This window comes from Oncorhynchus gorbuscha, linkage group LG07, assembly GCF_021184085.1.
Source record: "Oncorhynchus gorbuscha isolate QuinsamMale2020 ecotype Even-year linkage group LG07, OgorEven_v1.0, whole genome shotgun sequence".
Taxonomy (NCBI): domain Eukaryota; kingdom Metazoa; phylum Chordata; class Actinopteri; order Salmoniformes; family Salmonidae; genus Oncorhynchus; species Oncorhynchus gorbuscha.
In genome coordinates, this window is record NC_060179.1 from 88524057 (window position 1) to 88550433 (window position 26377).

Sequence of the window (26377 nt, forward strand, 5' to 3'; positions counted from 1 at the left end):
GGTGTGTTTGGGATCATTGTCATGCTGAAAGACCCCGCCACGTTTCATCTTCAATGCCCTTGCTGATGGAAGGAGGTTTTCACTCAAAATCTCACGATACATGGCCCCATTCATTCTTTCCTTTACACGGATCAGTCGTCCTGGTCCCTTTGCAGAAAAACAGCCCCAAAGCATGATGTTTCCACCCCCATGCTTCACAGTAGGTTTGGTGTTCTTTGGATGCAACTCAGCATTCTGTGTCCTCCAAACACGACGAGTTGAGTTTTTACCAAAAAGTTATATTTTGGTTTCATCTGACATTCTCCCAATCTTCTTCTGGATCATCCAAATGCTCTCTAGCAAACTTCAGACGGGCCTGGACATGTACTGGCTTAAGCAGGGGGACACGTCTGGCACTGCAGGATTTGAGTCCCTGGCGGGGTAGTGTGTTACTGATGTTACTTTGGTCCCAGCACTCTGCAGGTCATTCACTAGGTCCCCCCGTGTGGTTCTAGGATTTTTGCTCACCGTTCTTGTGATCATTTTGACCCCACGGGGTGAGATCTTGCGTGGAGCCCCAGATCGAGGGAGATTATCAGTGGTCTTGTATGTCTTCCATTTCCAAATAATTGCTCCCACAATTGATTTCTTCAAACCAAGCTGCTTACCTATTGTAGATTCAGTCTTCCCAGCCTGGTACAGGTCTACAATTTCTGGTTTCTGGTGTCCTTTGACAGCTCTTTGGTCTTGGCCATAGTGGAGTTTGGAGTGTGAATGTTTGAGGTTGTGGACAGGTGTCTTTTATACTGATAACAAGTTCAAACAGGTGCCATTAATACATGTAACGAGTGGAGGACAAAGGAGCCTCTTAAAGAAGTTACAGGTCTGTGAGAGCCAGAAATCTTGCTTGTTTGTAGGTGACCAAATACTTATTTTCCACCATAATTTGCAAATAAATTCATAAAAAATCCTACAATGTGATTTTCTGGATGTTTTAAACGTATTTGGCTAAGGTGTATGTAAACTTCTGACTTCAACTGTATACATATATTTTTAAATTGTCTTTGGTATGACTCTGCCAGGGATCGAACTCCCAACCTTCCATTCTGAGGGCGGACACCCCACTGAATGCGGACATTCTCAATGGAGCCCATCACTAGCCTTAATCTGGGTTCACTGGCCTTAATCTGGGTATACTATTCTTAATCTGGGTTCGCTCGCCTTAATGTGGGTTCACTGGCCTTAATCTGGGTTCACTAGCCTTAATCTGGGTTCACTAGCCTTAATCTGGGTTCACTAGCCTTAATCTGGGTTCACTAGCCTTAATCTGGGTTCACTATTCTTAATCTGGGTTCACTGGCCTTAATCTGGGTATACTATTCTTAATCTGGGTTCGCTCGCCTTAATCTGGGTTCACTGGCCTTAATCTGGGTTCACTGGCCTTAATCTGGGTTCACTAGCCTTAATCTGGGTTCACTAGCCTTAATCTGGGTTCACTATTCTTAATCTGGGTTCACTAGCCTTAATCTGGGTGCAGGAAACTGTCCCTTTATGTTCCCATTCTCAGTCATGGAGTCTCTAATCCCATCGTCAACCACCTCTCCTATCACTCTGAGAATATGATCCCATTCTCAGTCATCGAGTCTCTAATCCCATCGTCAACCACCTCTCCTATCACTCTGAGAATATGATCCCATTCTCAGTCATGGAGTCTCTAATCCCATCGTCTCCTATCACTCTGAGAACTGTTTCCTTCTTCCTTCCAGTCTGGACGTTTTCTTCCGATGGCTGTTTGACAAGCGCTTCCTGGCTGACGCTGCCGTGAGGTTTGAGTAAGTAGCAGTTCCTAGTTCCTCTGCAAATGTCTTCCTAGGTTCCTGGCGTCTAGAGAGTTTTTGTTTTCCCTAGCCACCGTACCCTCTACATCTGCATTGCTTGCTGTTTGGCGTTTTAGGCCGGATGTCTGTATAAGCACATTGTGACATCGTCTGATGTATATAAAACATTTTTTTAAAGGGCTTTAATAAAAATACAGTTGATGGATTTGACCACACTGTCAGTCACAAGACATTACTTTGGATGAATGAGACTTGCCTATCAGCCTCAGAATGATATTTTCTAAACCTTATGTAATTGTTGTTGAACATTACATGGGTACGTCCTTACAATACTCATCAGCAGCAGTAACTCAATCTTTATGGTACGTCTGGTTGCTCTCAACCATAGAACCTTGTGCGCCGTGGTCCCCGCTGGCCTTGTTTCTGGCTCATAATGTAAAAGTTGTCAGTCATATCTTAGTGCTGCTTGTCTTTCAATTTACATACAGTCAGAACAGCCTTCATATTCTCTGATGTGTCCCTTATGGAACTAGCTGTTAGTTTAGTGTCGTCTTTAGGAAGGGCTGAATCCCTAGCGGTCTAGCCAGGGGTATTTTAATCTGTTAGTTTAGTGTCTTCTTTAGGAAGGGCAGAGCCCCTAGCGGTCTAGCCAGGGGTATTTTAATCTGTTAGTTTAGTGTCTTCTTTAAGAAGGGCAGAGCCCCTAGCGGTCTAGCCAGGGGTATTTTAATCTGTTTAGTATCGTCTTTTAAGAAGGGCAGAGCCCCTAGCAGCCGAGCCAGTGGTATTTTAATCTGTTAGTTTAGTGTCGTCTTTAGGAAGGGCTGAATCCCTAGCGGTCTAGCCAGGGGTATTTTAATCTGTTTAGTATCGTCTTTTAGGAAGGGCTGAACCCCTAGCGGTCTAGCCAGGGGTATTTTAATCTGTTTAGTATCGTCTTTTAGGAAGGGCTGAATCCCTAGCGGTCTAGCCAGGGGTATTTTAATCTGTTTAGTATCGTCTTTTAGGAAGGGCTGAACCCCTAGCAGCCGAGCCAGGGGTATTTTAATCTGTTAGTTTAGTGTTGTCTTTAGGAAGGGCTGAACCCCTAGCAGCCGAGCCAGGGGTATTTTAATCTGTTAGTTTAGTGTTGTCTTTAGGAAGGGCTGAACCCCTAGCAGCCGAGCCAGGGGTATTTTAATCTGTTAGTTTAGTGTTGTCTTTAGGAAGGGCTGAACCCCTAGCAGCCGAGCCAGGGGTATTTTAATCTGTTAGTTTAGTGTCTTCTTTTAAGAAGGGCAGAGCCCCTAGCAGCCGAGCCAGGGGTATTTTAATCTGTTAGTTTAGTGTCTTCTTTTAAGAAGGGCAGAGCCCCTAGCAGCCGAGCCAGGGGTATTTTAATCTGTTAGTTTAGTGTCTTCTTTTAAGAAGGGCAGAGCCCCCAGCGGTCGAGCCAGGGGTATTTTAATCTGTTAGTTTAGTGTCTTCTTTTAAGAAGGGCAGAGCCCCTAGCAGCCGAGCCAGGGGTATTTTAATCTGTTAGTTTAGTGTCTTCTTTTAAGAAGGGCAGAGCCCCTAGCAGCCGAGCCAGGGGTATTTTAATCTGTTAGTTTAGTGTCTTCTTTTAAGAAGGGCAGAGCCCCTAGCAGCCGAGCCAGGGGTATTTTAATCTGTTTAGTATCGTCTTTTAGGAAGGGCTGAACCCCTAGCGGTCTAGCCAGGGGTATTTTAATCTGTTAGTTTAGTATCGTCTTTAGGAAGGGCTGAACCCCTAGCGGTCTAGCCAGGGGTATTTTAATCTGTTAGTTTAGTGTTGTCTTTAGGAAGGGCTGAACCCCTAGCGGCCTAGCCAGGGGTATTTTAATCTGTTAGTTTAGTGTTGTCTTTAGGAAGGGCTGAACCCCTAGCGGTCTAGCCAGGGTATTTTAATCTTACCCCACGAGGTCCGGAATGCTGCTGGTTTCCAGTAGGATTAGAATGAATTACTACACCTGGCCAGCAGGGTTAGAATGAGTTACCACACCTGGCCAGCAGGGGTAGAATGAGTTACCACACCGGGCCAGCAGAGATAGAATGAGTTACCACACCGGGCCAGCAGAGATAGAATGAGTTACCACACCGGGCCAGCAGAGATAGAATGAGTTACCACACCTGGCCAGCAGGGTTAGAATGAATTACCACACCGGGCCAGCAGGGTTAGAATGAGTTACCACACCTGGCCAGCAGGGTTAGAATGAGTTACCACACCGGGCCAGCAGGGTTAGAATGAGTTACCACACCTATTCAATCTTCTCAGATCCAGAGTGAATAGGGTCTGAGATTCAGTGAGTAATATTGTTGTTGTGATGTAATATCCTGTCTATACCCCACCTCATAGTCTAACGTAGTGGTTCTTATCTTAGCCCTACCTTGTCAGGTAACAATGATCTCCTCTGGACCAATCAGAACAGCTTCCATGTTTTCTCATCATATTGTGTCCTTATGGAACTGGCTGTTTGATTTGGGTTTAGTATTGTCATTTAGGAGGGAGTAAGTCTGTCATATCCCCTTTCACACTGTTGTCCCGACCCGTAGTGGGCCGGGCCTGGTTACGTGTCCCACGTCGCTTCAGAAACCATGCTGCAATGAGAACAGAACGAATCCAACGTAGTGTGGTTCTGGTTGGCACTGTAGTGTGAAAAAAGGTATGTTATTGTTGCGATGTCATTTCCTGTCTCCCCACCCACCCCAGGTGTGTGTTTCTGCCTGACAACGGGGCGTTCTTTGTGAACTATGTCATCGCGTCGGCGTTCATTGGTAACGCCATGGATCTGCTGAGGATCCCTGGTCTGCTCATGTATATGACCCGGCTGTGTCTGGCTCGCTCTGCTGCCGAGAGACGCAACGTCAAGAGGGTGAGTAGAGGAGCGCCACCTGGTGGTCAGGAAGACCTCAGTTATTCAATCTCATAAACTACATCACTTGTTATGTAGTTATATCAAAGATTATCAATGGACTGACAAGATAGTCGACTGACCGCTCTAATAATGGGAATAAATGTCCGGCATAAAACACAAAATATTTTTTGTCAAAGTTGCCAGAATGCCACATTCGTCCACTTAAATCAGTACATTCGTAACAACCTAAACATCACACAACTTCTATTCGATCAAATAAGCCTCACGTTGCAAATTAGCAATTACATTTTATGTTGACCAAATACGACACTCAATGACCTCCACACATAAAATCCCCACTTCCACTGGTTAACGCTGTATTTTCATGTGGACAGATTTTGGGGGCGGAGTCAATTCTTTCACTTCGCCTCTTCCTCTCTGGTTATATGTTACTGCAGTGTTCCCCAACCCTGGTCCTCCGGGTTGTACTGTTGGGTCTCCTGGAGAACCAGGGTTGGGAAACACTGTGCTACTGGGTCAGGGTCAAATACATTTAAAACCAGTCAATTCAGGAAGAAAACGGACATTTCAATGAGCAGAGCAATGAGGAAATTTCAATTTACTTCCTGAATTGACTGTGTTGAAATGGAATGAACCCCAACCCAGACAAGCTATGCTTTTGTTGAACTTAAGCTTCCCTTAGGACATATAATAATATCCTCCTGTTAATGTGAGTTCCAGTTCTATAACTCTATTTCTATGCTCTGTATCACCAGGCGTATGAGTTCCAGTTCTATAACTCTATTTCTATGCTCTGTAGCACCAGGCGTATGAGTTCCAGTTCTATAACTCTATTTCTATGCTCTGTAGCACCAGGCGTATGAGTTCCAGTTCTATAACTCTATTTCTATGCTCTGCAGCACCAGACGTATCAGTTCCAGTTCTATAACTCTATTTCTATGCTCTGCAGCACCAGGCGTATGAGTTCCAGTTCTATAACTCTATTTCTATGCTCTGCAGCACCAGGCCTATGAGTTCCAGTTCGGGGCGGCCTATGCCTGGATGATGTGCGTCTTCACTGTGGTCATGACATACAGCATCACCTGTCCAATCATCGTCCCCTTCGGTGAGCTGAGATCCACGGTTACTAACTGCACACTGGGCACAGAGGGGTTTAAATCAACGTGGAAGAAAATATAATGGATTTGCACAAAGTCATCAACTATTGATTTGAAGATGACATTTCAACCACGGGGGTTAAGTCATCATGGTAATCCATTTTCAACATAGACAAACCTTGTATAAAATATGTTGAATTTGTACCTTTGAAACAATATCAGATCTTCACCGTAATATCCACTATAAGAAGAACAAAACTCTAAGCTGTTACCAATGTGCTATGTTGAGATATGTTGAGGAATCTCCACTTAACAGATTCACTGTTGCTATCAACGTTATTCCAAAGGGTAGGTTCAAGAGAGCACATTAAATATACCCATACTTTATCAATTATATCATCAATAATGCTATTTAGGCCTATATATGAGTTTAGGGAGTCATAAACAGCTGTTGTTAAAAATTGGACCCAGGATTGATCTAAAATACACCATACATAAAGAATATGACTCAATCAAATCAAAATGGATTCAAACTGGATTTAAAGTTTGATTGAATTGAGTCCTGTCCTTTAACTTGAAATGGCAGAAGTGGATCCAACATAGCAATCATTCATTTGTAGACAGACTGGAATTCAAGGCAGACTCAGTAGCACAGATGGAACCAGCCAATCAGTAGATGGGATCTCCTTTAAATGTTGATGACTGGTTGCGTTGTCAATCAAACACTATTCAATATAAATTTTGTAACACAGCAGAGAGCCTAAACGTTAAGGCTCTCTTACAAACTAATGTGACATTCAACCTTGTGTTGTTATTGTCACCTCAACATTCTATGTTCTCTTATGACATCACAGAGAGCGTACGTGTTCAACGGTCTCTTGTCTGTGGGGATCTTCACCATTGATTTAATCATCTGTGCAGAATCTTGATCTTCACTTTGCGCTATAATTAAATCTCAGTTGCAATCCAGGTCATTGGGTTGTGCTATGAGATGAAGCACAGTGATAACACGTTAGGTTTCGTTGTATAAATATCTGACAATCACATTTCAATTTGGTTATGCTTTTTTTTAAACGGTTCAAAGCGCAGTGATAAAATAATAATAATAATATATGCCATTTAGCAGACGCTTTTATCCAAAGCGACTTAGTCATGTGTGCATACATTCTACGTATGGGTGGGTGACAACTAAACCACAAATCAGACATTGATTTTCCGTTGGAATACATAGTAAACATTAGTGGGAACACATTGGGATATCGACCAACTTTTGGCTGTCTTTTTGAATGTTTGATCATAGGTTGTAATCTCATTCACCAATGTATCAACCAAATCAAACCCAATTATCCACATTGAAACCGACGTAGTGTACCCACTGGGTGGCTTTATGCACTGGGCTGGCTTTCCCAAAGCTTTGGTAGCTAAAATATGTGTGTGTCCCGGGAATATTTCTTGCCATTACCTGGCTGTGGTAGGTTATATATCACCTGACTAGCAGGTTATATATCACCTGACTAGCAGGTTATATATCACCTGACTAGCAGGTTATATATCACCTGACTAGCAGGTTATATATCACCTGACTAGTAGGTTATTTATCACCTGCCTAGTAGGTTATATATCACCTGACCAGTAGGTTATATATCACCTGACCAGTAGGTTATTTATCACCTGACTAGTAGGTTATTTATATTGACTAGTAGGTTATTTATATTGACTAGCAGGTTATTTATCACCTGACTAGCAGGTTATATATCACCTGACTAGCAGGTTATATATCACCTGCCTAGTAGGTTATTTATCACCTGACTAGTAGGTTATATATCACCTGACTAGTAGGTTATATATCACCTGACTAGTAGGTTATATATCACCTGACTAGTAGGTTATTTATCACCTGACTAGTAGGTTATTTATCACCTGACTAGTAGGTTATTTATCACCTGACTAGCAGGTTATTTATCACCTGACTAGCAGGTTATTTATCACCTGACTAGCAGGTTATTTATATTGACTAGTAGGTTATATATCACCTGACTAGCAGGTTATTTATCACCTGACTAGTAGGTTATTTATCACCTGACTAGCAGGTTATATATCACCTGACTAGCAGGTTATATATCACCTGACTAGCAGGTTATATATCACCTGACTAGCAGGTTATATATCACCTGACTAGCAGGTTATATATCACCTGACTAGCAGGTTATATATCACCTGACTAGCAGGTTATATATCACCTGACTAGTAGGTTATATATCACCTGACTAGTAGGTTATTTATCACCTGACTAGTAGGTTATTTATCACCTGACTAGCAGGTTAGTAGGTTATTTATATTGACTAGCACACTGACTAGCAGGTTATATATCACCTGACTAGCAGGTTATATATCACCTGACTAGCAGGTTATATATCACCTGACTAGCAGGTTATATATCACCTGACTAGTAGGTTATTTATCACCTGACTAGTAGGTTATTTATCACCTGACTAGCAGGTTATTTATCACCTGACTAGCAGGTTATTTATCACCTGACTAGCAGGTTATATATCACCTGACCAGTAGGTTATTTATCACCTGACTAGTAAATCAAATCAAATCAAATTTTATTTGTCACATACACATGGTTAGCAGATGTTAATGCGAGTGTAGCGAAATGCTTGTGCTTCTAGTTCCGACAATGCAGTGATAACCAACAAGTAATCTAACTAACAATTCCAAAACTACTGTCTTATACACAGTGTAAGGGGATAAGGAACATGTACATAAGGATATATGAATGAGTGATGGTACAGAGCAGCATACAGTAGATGGTATCGAGTACAGTATATACATATGAGATGAGTGTGTAGACAAAGTAAACAAAGTGGCATAGTTAAAGTGGCTAGTGATACATGTGTTACATAAGGATGCAGTCGATGTTGTAGAGTACAGTATATACATATGCATATGAGATGAATAATGTAGGGTAAGTAACATTATATAAGGTAGCATTGTTTAAAGTGGCTAGTGATATATATATATATATATATTTTACATCATTTCCATCAATTCCCATTATTAAAATGGCTGGAGTTGGGTCAGTGTCAATGACAGTGTGTTGGCAGCAGCCACTCAATGTTAGTGGTGGCTATTTAACAGTCTGATGGCCTTGAGATAGAAGCTGTTTTTCAGTCTCTCGGTCCCAGCTTTGATGCACCTGTACTGACCTCGCCTTCTGGATGATAGCGGGGTGAACAGGCAGTGGTTCGGTGGTTGATGTCCTTGATGATCTTTATGGCCTTCCTGTAACAACGGGTGGTGTAGGTGTCCTGGAGGGCAGGTAGTTTGCCCCCGGTGATGCGTTGTGTAGTCCTCACTACCCTCTGGAGAGCCTTACGGTTGAGGGCGGAGCAGTTGCCGTACCAGGCGGTGATACAGCCCGCCAGGATGCTCTCGATTGTGCATCTGTAGAAGTTTGTGAGTGCTTTTGGTGACAAGCCAAATTTTTCAGCCTCCTGAGGTTGAATAGGCGCTGCTGCGCCTTCTTCACGACGCTGTCAGTGTGAGTGGACCAATTCAGTTTGTCTGTGATGTGTATGCCGAGGAACTTAAAACTAGCTACCCTCTCCACTACTGTTCCATCGATGTGGATAGGGGGTGTTCCCTCTGCTGTTTCCTGAAGTCCACAATCATCTCCTTAGTTTTGTTGACGTTGAGTGTGAGGTTATTTTCCTGACACCACACTCCGAGGGCCCTCACCTCCTCCCTGTAGGCCGTCTCGTCGTTGTTGGTAATCAAGCCTACCACTGTTGTGTCGTCCGCAAACTTGATGATTGAGTTGGAGGCGTGCGTGGCCACGCAGTCGTGGGTGAACAGGGAGTACAGGAGAGGGCTCAGAACGCACCCTTGTGGGGCCCCCGTGTTGAGGATCAGCGGGGAGGAGATGTTGTTGCCTACCCTCACCACCTGGGGCGGCCCGTCAGGAAGTCCAGTACCCAGTTGCACAGGGCGGGGTCGAGACCCAGGGTCTCGAGCTTGATGACGAGCTTGGAGGGTACTATGGTGTTGAATGCCGAGCTGTAGTCGATGAACAGCATTCTCACATAGGTATTCCTCTTGTCCAGGTGGGTTAGGGCAGTGTGCAGTGTGGTTGAGATTGCATCGTCTGTGGACCTATTTGGGCGGTAAGCAAATTGGAGTGGGTCTAGTGTGTCAGGTAGGGTGGAGGTGATATGGTCCTTGACTAGTCACTCAAAGCACTTCATGATGACGGAAGTGAGTGCTACGGGGCGGTAGTCGTTTAGCTCAGTTACCTTAGCTTTCTTGGGAACAGGAACAATGGTGGCCCTCTTGAAGCATGTGGGAACAGCAGACTGGTATAGGGATTGATTGAATATGTCCGTAAACACACCGGCCAGCTGGTCTGCGCATGCTCGGAGGGCGCGGCTGGGGATGCCGTCTGGGCCTGCAGCCTTGCGAGGGTTAACACGTTTAAATGTCTTACTCACCTCGGCTGCAGTGAAGGAGAGACTGCAGAGTAGGTTATTTATATTGACTAGTAGGTTATTTATATTGACTAGCAGGTTATTTATCACCTGACTAGCAGGTTATTTATCACCTGACTAGTAGGTTATATCACCTGACTAGTAGGTTATATCACCTGACTAGTAGGTTATATATCACCTGACTAGTAGGTTATATATCACCTGACTAGTAGGTTATATATCACCTGACTAGTAGGTTATTTATCACCTGACTAGTAGGTTATATATCACCTGACTAGTAGGTTATATATCACCTGACTAGTAGGTTATTTATCACCTGACTAGTAGGTTATTTATCACCTGACTATATATCACCCCCCCTCTTTCTCTCCGCTCCCCCTCCCTCTCCGCTCCCCTCCCTCTCCTCCCCCCTCCCTCTCCTCCCTCCCCCCCCCTCCCTCCCTCTCCTCTCCCCCCTCCCTCCCTCCCTCTCCTCCCCCCTCCCTCCCTCCCTCTCCCCTCCCTCTCCTCTCCCCCTCCCTCCCTCTCCCTCCCCCCTCCCTCTCCTCTCCCCCTCCCTCCCTCTACTCTCCCCCATCTACTCTCCCCCTCCCTCCCTCTACTCTCCCCCTCTACTCTCCCCCCCTCCCTCCTCTCCCCCCTCTACTCTCCCCCTCCCTCCCTCCACTCTCCCCCTCCCTCTCCCTCCCCCCCCTCCCTCTCCTCCCCCTTCCCTCTCCCTCCCCCTTCCCTCTCCTCTCCCCCTTCCCTCTCCTCTCCCTCTCCCCCTCCCTCTCCTCTCTCTCCCTCCCCCCTCCCTCCCTCTACTCTCCCCCCCCCTCCCCCTCCCTCCCTCTACTCTCCCCCTCCTCTCCCTCCCTCCACTCTCCCCTCCCTCCCTCCACTCCCCCCTCCCTCCCTCCCTCTCCTCCCCCTTCCCTCCCTCTCCTCCCCCTTCCCTCTCCTCTCCCCCTCCCTCTCCTCTCCCCCTTCCCTCTCCTCTCTCTCTCTCCCCCTCCCCTCTCCTCCTCTCCTCCCCCCCTCCCTCCCTCTCTCTCTCCCCTCTCCCTCCCCCTCCTCTCCCTCCTCCCTCCCCCCCTCTCCTCTCCTCCCTCCCTCTCCTCTCCCCCCCCTCTCCTCCCTCTCCTCTCCCCCTCCTCTCCTCTCTCCCCTCCCTCTCCTCTCTCTCCCTCCCCCTCCTCTCCTCTCCCCCCTCCCTCCCTCTCTCTCCCCTCCCTCCCTCTCCTCTCCCCCTCCCTCTCCTCTCTCCCTCTCCCCTCCCTCTCCTCTCTCTCCTCTCTCCTCCCTCTCCTCTCCCCCCTCTCTCTCCGCTCCCCCTCCCTCTCCTCTCTCCAGGTCTGATGTACATGCTGTTGAAGCACTTGGCAGATCGCTACAACATGTACTATGCCTACCTTCCCTCCAAGCTGGACAAGAAGATCCACTCTGGGGCCGTCAACCAGGTGGTGGCAGCACCTATCCTCTGTCTCTTCTGGCTCCTGTTCTTCTCCACTCTCCGCACAGGTAAGAGGTCGCCACCTAGTGGCCGTTCTGGGCCATAACAGTTTCAAATACAGGGCTTCAGAAAGTTAAACTTGGAACATTGTTATACTCAGAAGTAGGAACTTTAGTTACAAAAGAGACATAATGAAGCTTGGGAAGTGCAACAACACATGACAGGACTGATAAGGACACATGACAGGACTGTTAAGGACACATGACAGGACTGTTAAGGACACATGACAGGACTGTTAAGGACACATGACAGGACTGTTAAGGACACATGACAGGACTGTTAAGGACACATGACAGGACTGTTAAGGACACATGACAGGACTGTTAAGGACACATGACAGGACTGTTAAGGACACATGACAGGACTGTTAAGGACACATGACAGGACTGTTAAGGACACATGACAGGACTGTTAAGGACACATGACAGGACTGTTAAGGACACATGACGGGACTGTTAAGGACACATGACGGGACTGTTAAGGACACATGACGGGACTGATAAGGACACATGACGGGACTGATAAGGACACATGACAGGACTGATAAGGACACATGACAGGACTGATAAGGACACATGACAGGACTGATAAGGACACATGACAGGACTGATAAGGAAAACACATGACATTACCGATAAGGGGATAAACCATTGAAGGCCCATATCACTGAGTTCCCTCCTTAGCAAGAATGATGCGATGTTTAGAGCTACGGGGGAGACCCCACCCAAAGTGGGGTATGAATACCAGGTGGGTTATGAATACCAGGTGGGTTATGAATACCAGGTGGGTTATGAATACCAGGTGGGTTATGAATACCAGGTGGGTTATGAATACCAGGTGGGTTATGAATACCAGGTGGGGTATGAATACCAGGAATGGGGTTCTCTATGAATTACCAGGTGGGGCCTAACCATACAGAGGTTTGGGTTATTACTGAATACCAGGTGGGGTATGAATACCAGGTTACTGGTATGAATACCAGGTGGGAGTACCACTGAATACCACATTACTGGTAACTCTCCACAACACATTACTGAGTGTCTTCAGCTGTATCGACAAGAAGAATTCAACTTGGTTAAGGTTCTCTAGTGTCCGTGAATTATTTAATCAAAATTAGAGCCTAACCATACAGACTTTTCTGTTTGAGGCAAATCCAATACAACACATTACTGAGTACCACTCACCAATACAACACATTACTGAGTACCACTCACCAATACAACACATTATTGAGTACCACTCTCCAATACAACACATTACTGAGTACCACTCTCCAATACAACACATTACTGAGTACCACTCTCCAATACAACACATTACTGAGTACCACTCTCCAATACAACACATTACTGAGTACCACTCTCCAATACAACACATTACTGAGTACCACTCTCCAATACAACACATTACTGAGTACCACTATCCAATACAACACATTTTTGAGTACCACTCTTCAATACAACACATTACTGAGTACCACTCTCCAATACAACACATTACTGAGTACCACTCTCCAATACAACACATTACTGAGTACCACTCTCCAATACAACACATTACTGAATACCACTCTCCAATACAACACATTACTGAGTACCACTCTCCAATACAACACATTACTGAGTACCACTCTCCAATACAACACATTACTGAGTACCACTCTCCAACACATTACTGAGTACCACTCTCCAATACAACACATTACTGAGTACCACTCTCCAACACATTACTGAGTACCACTCTCCAATACAACACATTACTGAGTACCACTCTCCAATACAACACATTACTGAGTACCACTCTACAACACATTACTGAGTACCACTCTCCAATACAACACATTACTGAGTACCACTCTGCATATTTTCAAGCATACAGGGCATTCAGAACGTATTCAAACCCTTTCCCCTTTTCCACATGTTGTTACTTTACAGCCTTATTCTAAAATGGATTAAATTACTTATTTTGTTTTCATCAGTCTACACACAATACCCCATAATGACAAGACATTTTTGCAAATGTGTGTAGTTGACAGTACATGTCAAGAGAAAAAAACAGGCCGTGAGGTCGAAGGAATTGTCCATAGAGCTCAGTGACTGGATTGTGTCGAGTCACAGATCTGAGGAAGGGTACCAAGACATTTCTGCAACATTGAAGGTCCCCAAGAACACAGTGACCTCCATCATTCTTAAGTGGAAGAAGTTTGGAACCACCAAGACTCTTCCTAGAACTGACCGCCCGGCCAAACTGACCAATCAGGGGAGAAGGGCCTTGGTCAGGGAGGTGACCAAGAACCTGATGGTCACTCAGACAGAGCTCCAGAGTTCCTCTGTGGAGATGGTTGTCCTTCTGCAGCACTCCACCAATCAGGCCTTTATGGTAGAGTGGCCAGACGTAAGCCACTCCTCAGCAACAGGCACATGACAGCCCGCTTGGAGTTTGCCAAAAAAGCACCGAAGACTCAGACCATGAAAAACAGGATTCTCTGGTCTGATGAAACCAAGATTGATTTCTTTGACCTAAATTCCAAGTGTCTGGAGGAAACCTGGCACCATCCCTACGAGGATGCATGGTGGTGGCAGTATCATGCTGTGGGGATGTTTTTCAGAGGCAGGGACTGGGAGACTAGTCAGGATCGAGGGGAAAGATGAATGGATCAAAGAATCTTGATGAAAACCTGCTCCAGAGCGCTCAGGACCTCAGACTGGGGTGAAGGTTCACCTTCTAACAGGATGTTACGCACGCCTCTATGAAGAGGGAACGCCACACCCTGCTACAACTAAACTCTCCGTGAAGTGAAAAGGGTCTGGACTGTAGGTGCAAGTAAGAATGACAACAGGCAGAATGTGATACCGTTTACAAGGACTTTATTTCTTCACACGGTAATATGGGGAAAAGGGGCAGGACGGAACCAAAGCAAAGAAAGTAAATCTCAAAGCCCCCCCCCCCTCTCCTATCTTACCTGCCTACCCACTACTTACCTAATTTAGCACCACCTGGTGCCCTAACCAAAATACAGGGGGTGTCCGCCCAGGTCTTACCTAGTGTGCCTAGACAGTGAATATACTACGGGTATATGTATGCCCGCGGGCCTCTTGCCTAAGCACTCCCTAGGTGCCTTCCCCCCTGGGAACAAATGAAACAGAATATTAAACAATTTCACAAACAAAGAAACAAAGGACATCAAATAAGAACATACCAGCTCTCACAGACATCAAATAAGCTCTATCTGAGCAACAAACTCACAGAACATACCAACTCACAGAACATACCAACTCACAGAACATACCAACTCACAGAACATACCAACTCACAGAACATACCAACTCACAGAACATACCAACTCTCTGCAATGAACTCCCAGAAAATCTCTAGCAAATCTGTCCTGAACAGAACACTGGCTTTTATATAGTTTCAGATTGAATGGGTAATTGGAAACTGCTGCGTTTTGACGAGGGGGCGGTTCAGCTCTCCAATTAGCCATGGAGTCGACCAATCAGCTGCTTGAGGGATTTCAGGAAGCCATTTCCTGAAATAAACACATGCAAATACAAACACATGCAAATGCACAAACTACAACACAAACTGGGGAACGTAACACAGGACAACGACCCTAGAGCACTCAGCCAAGACAACGCAGGAGTGGCTTCAGGACAAATCTCTGAATGTCCTTGAGTGGCCCAGCCAGAGACCGGACTTGAACCCGATTGAACATCTCTGGAGAGACCTGAAAATAGCTGTGCAGCAACGCTCCCCATCCAACCTGACAGAGCTTGAGACAATCTGCAGAGAAGAATGGGAGAAACTCCCCAAATACAGGTGTGCCAAGAATGTAGTGTCATACCCAAGAAGACTCAAGTCTTTAATCACTGTCAAAGGTGCTTCAACAAAGTACTGAGTAAAGGGTCTGAATACTTCAGTAAATGTAATAATAATAATATATATATAAATATAAGTAAGTAAAATATGATATTACCAGTTTTTATTTGTAATAAATAAACATGTAAAAACAGTTTTAACTTTTTATTTTGTGTAGATTGAAGAGGGACATGTGTTTTCTTTTGAGTGTAACAAAAAGTAGGAAGTCAAGGGGTCTGAATACTTTACGAATGCGTTTAACCTTGAATAAGGGCTTCAGATTTGGGGAATTTACACTCTTAATTGTTTTATATTTTTGACATTTTGTCAGTAAATGCAGCTCCGTCTCAGGTTCTGCTGTTGTACAGTGTTTGCACAGCCTTTCCTCTACAGGGAGCCAGGTTTTCCTGTGTCTACCCTTCGCTCGCTCTCAATTTAAGGACTTTATCGGCATGGGAAACATATGTTAACATGAATTTAATTTAATTTGCCAAAGCAAATGAAAAGGATAATAAATAGAAGTGAAATAAACAATCAAATGTAACAGTAAACATTACACATACAGAACAATAAAGACACTACAAATATATTATATATATATATATTCACTCACAGAAGTTACTAAACAATAAAGACATTACAAATATCATATATATATTCACTCATTGTACATTTCTAATGTCATGTTATGTATATACGATGTGCAAATAGTTAAAGTACACAAAGGAAAATAAATCACATAAATATGGGTTGTATTTACAATGGTGTTTGTTCTTCACTGGTTGCCCTTTTCTTGTGACAACAGGTCACAAATCTTGCTGCTGTGATGTCACACTGTGGAATTTCACCCAGTAGATATGGGAGTTTATCAAAATGGGGTTTGTTTTCAAATTCTTTTGTGTGTCTGTGTAATCTGAGGGAAATATGTGTCTCTAATATGGTCATATATTTGGCAGGAGGTTAGGAAGTGCAGCTCAGTTTCCACCTCATTTTGTGGGCAGTGAGCACATAGCCTGTCTTCTCTTGAGAGCCATGTCTGCCTACGGCGGCCTTTCTCAATACCAAGGCTATGCTCACTGTGTATTCTCTGTTTAGGGCCAAAATAGCATTCTAGTTTGCTCTGTTTTTTAGTTAATTCTTTCCAATGTATCAAGTAATTATCTTTTTGTTTTCTCATGAATTCGTTGGGTCTAATTGTGTTGCTGTCCTGAGGCTCTGTGGGGTGTGTTTGTGAACAGAGCCCCAGGACCAGCTTGCTTAGGGGACTCTTTTCCGGGTTCATCTCTCTGTAGGTGATGTTTTGGGAATCGCTTCCTTTTTTGTGGTTGTGGAATTTAAATGTTATTTTCTGGATTTTGATCATTAGTGGGTATCGGCCTAATTATGTTCTTTTGCTCTCTCCTCTCCTGTCTCTCTCTCCTCTCCTGTCTCTCTCTCCTCTCCTGTCTCTCTCTCTCTCTCTCCTGTCTCTCTCTCTCTCTCCTCTGTCTCTCTCTCTCTCTCTCCTCTCTCCTCTCTCTCTCTCTCTCTCTCTCTCCTCTCCTGTCTCTCTCTCCTCTCCTGTCTCTCTCTCTCCTCTCCTGTCTCTCTCTCTCCTCTCCTGTCTCTCTCTCTTCTCCTGTCTCTCTCTCTCCTCTCCTGTCTCTCTCTCTCCTGTCTCTCTCTCTCTCCTCTCCTGTCTCTCTCTCGTCTCTCTCCTGTCTCTCTCTCCTCTCCTGTCTCTCTCTCTCTCTCCTGTCTCTCTCTCGTCTCCTGTCTCTCTCTCGTCTCCTGTCTCTCTCTCCTCTCCTGTCTCTCTCTTTCTCTTCTCTCATTTTCTCAGGTTTCTCAGCCCCTACCTCTATGTTTACCTTCAGCGTCCTGATCATCACCATCATCGTCTGCTTGTCTCATGTCTGCTTTGGACACTTCAAATATCTCAGCGCTCACAACTACAAGGTAAAAAAACAAACACACCCACCAGAGAAATGTTGAAGTGTTCAGTGGATTTAATTTAATTCTGTCTTTATTTAACCAGGAAAATCATTGACTATCTTGTGTCATATCGATCCTGCAATATGAGACACGTTTAAGCAATAAGGCCCGAGTTGGTGTGGTATATGGCCAATATACCACGGCTAAGGGCTGTTCTTAGGCACGACGCAACGCGGAGTACATCGGCCATGTACCACAAACCCCCGAGGTGCCTTATTGCTGTTATAAACTGGATACCAACGTAAAATGAGTGGAGTAAAAATGAGTGTTTTGTCATACCCGTGGTATACTGGTCTGACGTACCACGGCGGTCAGCCAATCAGCATTCAGGGCTCGAACCACCCCGTTTCTACCATTTATAAACACGTCTACATGGTTATAATCTTAGAGCAGTAGTACATCTCACGTGGAACACTCTTAGGATGATCAGAAGTATTCAACTCTTACACAGCTAAGTCCGGAGCCCATTGGTTTTCTGTTAATTAACCTGATAATTAATTGAACCCACCTGGTGTCCCTGGTCTAAATCAGGCCCTGATTAGAGGGGAATCACCCACCTGGTGTCCCAGGTCTAAACCAGTCCCTGGTTAGAGGGGAATCACCCACCTGGTGTCCCAGGTCTAAACCAGTCCCTGGTTAGAGGGGAATCACCCACCTGGTGTCCCAGGTCTAAACCAGTCCCTGGTTAGAGGGGAATGGAAGTGGAACTGGCTTCGAGGTCCAGAGTTGAGTTTGAGGGTGATATAGTATAAAAGTCATCACTGTGAATGTTCTACAGTGGAATTATATATTATATTGTAATTATTATTATTATTATGAGGATATTTTCACCCATCTCTTTGCCCCCCCAGATTGACGTGGAGAATGTGGATGGGGTGGAGAACGGGCATCCAGCACGAACCTCTCCCTCCAATAAGTCAGCAGTAAGTACCACGGAACCGTTCCTATATCATCACCACGTTTTGTGACGTTCTTATTCTTTTTTGGACACAACATTTATTTTTCTGGCGGCAAACTGAAGTTTCTAAGTCTGTGTCCCTTCGTCGGTGATTGGTCAACAGTTGGGATACTTGTAGTCATTCAACGAGTGACGACTCGTTTTCATGCACATTTTTTTCATTGTAAAATACTGCACCAAACATCTTAGTTAGGTGTAAAATACTGCACCAAACATCTTAGTTAGGTGTAAAATTCCGTGACTCTCTTTGGCAACAACTTTTAAATGAATGACAGTTATCTTACATTAGTATTTCGGACTATTTTGAGGAAGTGTATACTGGCTACGGCGTCTCAAAATGGACAAACATTAGTATTGCTGCTTTTTTTCTCGTTTTTCAAGCCAAGGTCTTTTAAGGGAGTATGCGAGTGTTTAGTTAACCTGAACTGAAGAATGCTGACACCTTTACATAGCCTTTACTACGTCTCCCTCCAATAAGTCAGCAGAAACTACCATTTACTCAGCCAGCCTCCATGCTACCATTTACTCAGCCAGCCTCCATGCTACCATCTACTCAGCCAGCCTCCATGCTACCATTTACTCAGCCAGCCTCCATGCTACCATCTACTCAGCCAGCCTCCATGCTACCATTTACTCAGCCAGTCTCCTACCATTTACTCAGCCAGCCTCCATGCTACCATTTACTCAGCCAGCCTCCATGCTACCATTTACTCAGCCAGCCTCCATGCTACCATTTACTCAGCCAGCCTCCATGCTACCATCTACTCAGCCAGCCTCCATGCTACCATTTACTCAGCCAGTCTCCATGCTACCATCTACTCAGCCAGCCTCCATGCTACCATTTACTCAGCCAGCCTCCATGCTACCATCTACTCAGCCAGTCTCCTACCATTTACTCAGCCAGCCTCCATGCTACCATCTACTCAGCCAGTCTCCTACCATTTACTCAGCCAGCCTCCATGCTACCATTTACTCAGCCAGCCTCCATGCTACCATCTACTCAGTCAGTCTCCTACCATTTACTCAGCCAGCCTCCATGCTACCATCTACTCAGCCAGTCTCCTACCATTTACTCAGCCAGCCTCCATGCTACCATTTACTCAGCCAGCCTCCATGCTACCATCTACTCAGCCAGTCTCCTACCATTTACTCAGCCAGCCTCCATGCTACCATCTACTCAGCCAGCCTCCATGCTACCATCTACTCAGCCAGCCTCCATGCTACCATCTACTCAGCCAGCCTCCATGCTACCATTTACTCAGCCAGCCTCCATGCTACCATTTACTCAGCCAGCCTCCATGCTACCATCTACTCAGCCAGCCTCCATGCTACCATTTACTCAGCCAGTCTCCTACCATTTACTCAGCCAGCCTCCATGCTACCATCTACTCAGCCAGTCTCCTACCATTTACTCAGCCAGCCTCCATGCTACCATCTACTCAGCCAGCCTCCATGCTACCATCTACTCAGCCAGCCTCCATGCTACCATTTACTCAGCCAGCCTCCATGCTACCATTTACTCAGCCAGCCTCCATGCTACCATCTACTCAGCCAGCCTCCATGCTACCATTTACTCAGCCAGTCTCCTACCATTTACTCAGCCAGCCTCCATGCTACCATCTACTCAGCCAGTCTCCTACCATTTACTCAGCCAGCCTCCATGCTACCATCTACTCAGCCAGCCTCCATGCTACCATCTACTCAGCCAGCCTCCATGCTACCATCTACTCAGCCAGCCTCCATGCTACCATCTACTCAGCCAGCCTCCATGCTACCATCTACTCAGCCAGCCTCCATGCTACCATTTACTCAGCCAGTCTCCTACCATTTACTCAGCCAGCCTCCATGCTACCATCTACTCAGCCAGTCTCCTACCATTTACTCAGCCAGCCTCCATGCTACCATCTACTCAGCCAGTCTCCATGCTACCATCTACTCAGCCAGTCTCCATGCTACCATCTACTCAGCCAGTCTCCTACCATTTACTCAGCCAGCCTCCATGCTACCATCTACTCAGCCAGTCTCCTACCATTTACTCAGCCAGCCTCCATGCTACCATCTACTCAGCCAGCCTCCATGCTACCATTTACTCAGCCAGCCTCCATGCTACCATTTACTCAGCCAGCCTCCATGCTACCATTTACTCAGCCAGCCTCCATGCTACCATTTACTCAGCCAGCCTCCATGCTACCATTTACTCAGCCAGCCTCCATGCTACCATCTACTCAGCCAGCCTCCATGCTACCATTTACTCAGCCAGCCTCCATGCTACCATTTACTCAGCCAGCCTCCATGCTACCATCTACTCAGCCAGTCACCATGCTACCATCTACTCAGCCTGTCTCCATGCTACCATCTACTCAGCCAGCCTCCATGCTACCATTTACTCAGCCAGCCTCCATGCTACCATTTACTCAGCCAGCCTCCATGCTACCATTTACTCAGCCAGCCTCCATGCTACCATCTACTCAGCGAGCCTCCATGCTACCATTTACTCAGCCAGCCTCCATGCTACCATTTACTCAGCCAGCCTCCATGCTACCATCTACTCAGCCAGTCTCCATGCTACCATTTACTCAGCCAGCCTCCATGCTACCATTTACTCAGCCAGCCTCCATGCTACCATTTACTCAGCCAGCCTCCATGCTACCATTTACTCAGCCAGCCTCCATGCTACCATTTACTCAGCCAGCCTCCTACCATTTACTCAGCCAGTCTCCTACCATTTACTCAGCCAGCCTCCATGCTACCATTTACTCAGCCAGCCTCCATGCTACCATCTACTCAGCCAGCCTCCATGCTACCATCTACTCAGCCAGCCTCCATGCTACCATCTACTCAGCCAGCCTCCATGCTACCATTTACTCAGCCAGCCTCCATGCTGCCATTTACTCAGCCAGCCTCCTACCATTTACTCAGCCAGTCTCCTACCATTTACTCAGCCAGTCTCCATGCTACCATTTACTCAGCCAGTCTCCTACCATCTACTCAGCCAGCCTCCATGCTGCCATTTACTCAGCCAGCCTCCATGCTACCCTTTACTCAGCCAGCCTCCATGCTACCATTTACTCAGCCAGCCTCCATGCTGCCATTTACTCAGCCAGCCTCCATGCTACCATTTACTCAGCCAGCCTCCATGCTACCATTTACTCAGCCAGCCTCCATGCTGCCATTTACTCCCCCACTTGGTTACAACATCCACACTAGCACACCCAGTATGAATGTTAAAGTAGCTGTCCACTCATACCCAAATAATGCTGTTGGCTCATCTATACTCGTATTTGTGGCCAAAGCAGAAATGAAAGAGAAACGCTTCACTTTAATCTATTTCCAGATCACACAATGACCTGTCTCCTTCTCCATTCTTCCCCTCCCCCTCTCTACTCCTCCCTCATGTCGTCCCTCTCTACTCCTCCCTCATGTTGTCCCCTCTCTATTCCTCCCTCATGTCGTCCCCTCTCTCCTCTCTACTCCTCCGTCATGTCGTCCCCTCTCTCCTCTCTACTCCTCCCTCATGTCGTCTCCTCTCTACTCCTCCCTCATGTCGTCCCCTCTCTCCTCTCTACTCCTCCCTCATGTTGTCCCCTCTCTCCTCTCTATTCCTCCCTCATGTCGTCCCCTATCTATTCCACTTATTGTCGTCTCCTCTCTACTCCTCCCTCATGTCGTCCCCTCTCTCCTCTACTCCCTCATGTCGTCCCCTCTCTCCTCTCTATTCCTCCCTCATGTCGTCCCCTCTCTCCTCTCTATTCCTCCCTCATGTCGTCCCCTCTCTCCTCTCTATTCCTCCCTCATGTCGTCCCCTATCTATTCCACTTATTGTCGTCTCCTCTCTACTCCTCCCTCATGTCGTCCCCTCTCTCCTCTACTCCCTCATGTCGTCCCCTCTCTCCTCTCTACTCCTCCCTCATGTCGTCCCCTCTCCTCTCTACTCCTCCCTCATGTCGTCCCCTCTCTCCTCTCTACTCCTCCCTCATGTCGTCTCCTCTCTACTCCTCCCTCATGTCGTCCCCTCTCTACTCCTCCCTCATGTCGTCTCCTCTCTACTCCTCCCTCATGTCGTCTCCTCTCTACTCCTCCCTCATGTCGTCCCCTCTCTCCTCTACTCCTCCCTCATGTCGTCCCCTCTCTCCTCTCTACTCCTCCCTCATGTCGTCCCCTCTCTCCTCTCTACTCCTCCCTCATGTCGTCCCCTCTCTCCTCAATACTCCTCCCTCATGTCGTCCCCTCTCTCCTCTCTACTCCTCCCTCATGTCGTCCCCTCTCTCCTCTCTACTCCTCCCTCATGTCGTCTCCTCTCTCCTCTCTACTCCTCCCTCATGTCGTCTCCTCTCTACTCCTCCCTCATGTTGTCCCTCTCTCCTCTCTACTCCTCCCTCATGTCATCCCCTCTCTCCTCTCTACTCCTCCCTCATGTCGTCCCCTCTCTCCTCTCTACTCCTCCCTCATGTCGTCCCTCTCTCCTCTCTACTCCTCCCTCATGTCGTCCCCTCTCTCCTCTCTATTCCTCCCTCATGTCGTCCCCTCTCTCCTCTCTATTCCTCCATCATGTCGTCCCCTATCTATTCCACTTATTGTCGTCCCCTCTCTACTTCTCCCTCATGTCATCCCCTCTCTCCTCTACTCCTCCCTCATGTCGTCCCCTCTCTCCTCTCTACTCCTCCCTCATGTCGTCCCCTCTCTCCTCTCTACTTCTCCCTCATGTCGTCCCCTCTCTCCTCTCTACTCCTCCCTCATGTTGTCCCTCTCTCCTCTCTACTTCTCCCTCATGTCGTCCCCTCTCTCCTCTCTACTCCTCCCTCATGTTGTCCCTCTCTCCTCTCTACTTCTCCCTCATGTCGTCCCCTCTCTCCTCTCTACTCCTCCCTCATGTCGTCCCCTCTCTCCTCTCTATTCCTCCCTCATGTCGTCCCTCTCTACTCCTCCCTCATGTTGTCCCCTCTCTCCTCTCTACTCCTCCCTCATGTTGTCCCTCTCTCCTCTCTACTTCTCCCTCATGTCGTCCCCTCTCTCCTCTCTACTCCTCCCTCATGTCGTCCCCTCTCTCCTCTCTATTCCTCCCTCATGTCGTCCCTCTCTCCTCTCTACTCCTCCCTCATGTCGTCTCCTCTCTTCTTTCTCATCAACAGCAGATGTACATTGCCTCGGTGCTCCAGGATCCCAGCTTAGACGAGCTGGGTTCGGCTGGCAGCGGGGTCAGCGAGGGTTCGCAGGACGAGGAGATCATCCAAGTGGGGAACAGCCTCAATGAGGCCGACTTCCAGGTAGCCTAGTGGTTTTAAGAAGCGGGCCAGCAACTGGAGGGTTGCTGGTTTGAATCCCAGCTCTAACTGGAAAGATCTGATGCGGTGTGAGCCAGAGGGCGATCGTAGTATAGATGCAGTAGCATTGCCTGCCGTTGTACTCTTGAGTCCTGCAGCTTCTAACTCCTCTGTCCTCGAGCAGTTCTCTGCAAGTTAATGGACAGTGCGGTATTCTGCTCTCCCTTTTGTCCTTCCAGAGTGGTGAGGACAGTCTTCTCGCTAACGAGGTGCGGCACTGACGTGAGGGGATGCCGGAGACCGAGGACGGGGAGAGAGAAGAAGAGACTAAGGTGTAATGTGACTGACGTGATGGATGCGCTGGTCTAGTGAATGAAGCTACGGAGCTGAAACGGACTGACAGACGGCTCTATAAGACATGAAGAGAGACCACTAAACCTTAAACACCTTGAGTCAAGAGAGAGGGACTATTTCTCTGTCTACACTAACGAACAAAGCAACACAAATAGCTTTCTCATGCCTTTCACTCCTCTTCAGCTTAGGCCATGGACCACAGTTCTCCAGCATATCCCCCCCCCCCCCCAGAGAGGCTACACTAACACCAACATGCAAAGATGAGAGAGAGAGAGCGGTGGACTACTGTCTACATTAACTAACAAAGGAAGACTACTTACTAAAGACCTCTATCAACAACTGCTTCTCTAGGATCCTCTTGCTAGGACTCTACTCCGGCACTAGGACTCTACTGTAGGACTCTACCCTGGCGCTAGGACTCTACTGTAGGACTCTACCCTGGCGCTAGGACTCTACTGTAGGACTCTACCCTGGCGCTAGGACTCTACTGTAGGACTCTACCCTGGCGCTAGGACTCTACTGTAGGACTCTACCCTGGCGCTAGGACTCTACTGTAGGACTCTACCCTGGCGCTAGGACTCTACTGTAGGACTCTACCCTGGCGCTAGGACTCTACTGTAGGACTCTACCCTGGCGCTAGGACTCTACTGTAGGACTCTACCCTGGCGCTAGGACTCTACTGTAGGACTCTACCCTGGCGCTAGGACTCTACTGTAGGACTCTACCCTGGCGCTAGGACTCTACTGTAGGACTCTACCCTGGCGCTAGGACTCTACTGTAGGACTCTACCCTGGCGCTAGGACTCTACTGTAGGACTCTACCCTGGCGCTAGGACTCTACTGTAGGACTCTACCCTGGCGCTAGGACTCTACTGTAGGACTCTACCCTGGCGCTAGGACTCTACTGTAGGACTCTACTCCGGCGCTAGGACTCTACTGTAGGACTCTACCCTGGCGCTAGGACTCTACTGTAGGACTCTACCCTGGCGCTAGGACTCTACTGTAGGACTCTACCCTGGCGCTAGGACTCTACTGTAGGACTCTACCCTGGCGCTAGGACTCTACTGTAGGACTCTACCCTGGCGCTAGGACTCTACTGTAGGACTCTACCCTGGCGCTAGGACTCTACTGTAGGACTCTACCCCGGCGCTAGGACTCTACTGTAGGACTCTACCCCGGCGCTAGGACTCTACTGTAGGACTCTACCCCGGCGCTAGGACTCTACTGTAGGACTCTACCCCGGCGCTAGGACTCTACTGTAGGACTCTACCCCGGCGCTAGGACTCTACTGTAGGACTCTACCCTGGCGCTAGGACTCTACTGTAGGACTCTACCCTGGCGCTAGGACTCTACTGTAGGACTCTACTGTAGGACTCTACTCCGGCGCTAGGACTCTACTGTAGGACTCTACCCTGGCGCTAGGACTCTACTGTAGGACTCTACCCTGGCGCTAGGACTCTACTGTAGGACTCTACCCTGGCGCTAGGACTCTACTGTAGGACTCTACTCCGGCGCTAGGACTCTACTGTAGGACTCTATCCTGGCGCTAGGACTCTACTGTAGGACTCTACCCTGGCGCTAGGACTCTACTGTAGGACTCTACCCTGGCGCTAGGACTCTACTGTAGGACTCTACTCCGGCGCTAGGACTCTACTGTAGGACTCTACCCTGGCGCTAGGACTCTACTGTAGGACTCTACCCTGGCGCTAGGACTCTACTGTAGGACTCTACCCTGGCGCTAGGACTCTACTGTAGGACTCTACCCTGGCGCTAGGACTCTACTGTAGGACTCTACCCTGGCGCTAGGACTCTACTGTAGGATTCTACCCTGGCGCTAGGACTCTACTGTAGGACTCTACTGTAGGACTCTACCCTGGCGCTAGGACTCTACTGTAGGACTCTACTGTAGGACTCTACTGTAGGACTCTACCCTGGCGCTAGGACTCTACTGTAGGACTCTACCCCGGCGCTAGGACTCTACTAGGACTCTGTAGGACTCTACTGTAGGACTCTACTCCGGCGCTAGGACTAGCTAGGACTCTACTATAGGACTCTACTCCGGCGCTAGGACTCTACTATAGGACTCTACTGTAGGACTCTACTATAGGACTCTACTCCGGCGCTAGGACTCTACTATAGGACTCTACTATAGGACTCTAGTCTGGCGCTAGGACTAGCTATGACTCTACTGTCGGACT

General features: G+C 47.2%; 1 pseudogene; it reads left to right on the forward strand.

The window, feature by feature from the left end:
* LOC124040459 overlaps positions 1–26081 on the forward strand; it is a 112176-nt pseudogene extending 86095 nt beyond the window's left edge.
* Positions 26082–26377: the final 296 nt, after the last annotated feature.